This window comes from Nicotiana tomentosiformis, chromosome 8 (genome assembly GCF_000390325.3).
Source record: "Nicotiana tomentosiformis chromosome 8, ASM39032v3, whole genome shotgun sequence".
Lineage (NCBI taxonomy): Eukaryota > Viridiplantae > Streptophyta > Magnoliopsida > Solanales > Solanaceae > Nicotiana > Nicotiana tomentosiformis.
Window position 1 is genome coordinate 75,339,354 of NC_090819.1, and position 816 is coordinate 75,340,169.

General features: G+C 40.1%; 1 non-coding gene across 1 annotated transcript; it reads left to right on the forward strand.

Annotated features, from left to right (window-relative positions):
* On the forward strand, positions 1 to 107 carry LOC117274012 (small nucleolar RNA R71). Its single transcript, XR_004504070.1, has one exon. It is a non-coding gene; the product is annotated as a small nucleolar RNA R71 (small nucleolar RNA).
* Positions 108 to 816: the final 709 nt, after the last annotated feature.

The window sequence follows — 816 nt, forward strand, 5'->3', positions numbered from 1 at the left end:
ATTCCGCTATGTTGATACTTTCTAACTATCTCCTTAAACCTCTCCCATGCTTCACAAACAGTTTCAGTCTCTTTCTGATAGAAGTTATGGATTTCTCTTCTAATATTTCCCGTCTTAGCTGAGAAGAAATATTTATCAAGGAATTTTCTGGTCATCTCCTCCCAAGTTCTAATCGATCCACTAGGAAAACTTTGAAGCCACTCATTCACATCATCTTTAAGTGAAAAGGGGAATGCCCTTAAGTACACTGCATCTTGTAACACCCCATTGTAATCAAAGGTGTTCATAATCTCCTTGAAATCCATTAGATGTGTGTTTGGATTTTCGTTGGCTTCCCTCTGAAGACACAACAATTCTGAAGGGTTTGAAGCAACCCTTACTTCAATGCAGTTGGAGGTGGTCTAACACTTGATAGTCCTTGATTGTAGACCGGTCTAGCATAATATCCAAGTGTTCTCCCAGGACCGAGAGCTATATTTCCGAACTGGTCTGCAACCAAGGGTTGATTTTGAGAAATTCTTCAACCCATCTCTTCTTCATAGATAATTTGTGCATCTCTAATAGATGCTTCATCAGCATCCCATGCAGCTTTTTCTCATCGTTAGGCAGCCTCTCTTGCAGCCAAATCTACATTATCATCACTGTTTCCAGCCATAGTTTCTTTGGTTGAGGACTGCCCAACATTTCCTAATTTCTCAGTGAAATCTTTTTCCTTCCTCAATTGTCGCAATTTTGTTTCTAACTCTGGCTCGTATGGTAGCACTTCTTTCACAGAAACTCGAGTAATGCACCTGTAACATGCGCAAAGTCAAAGAA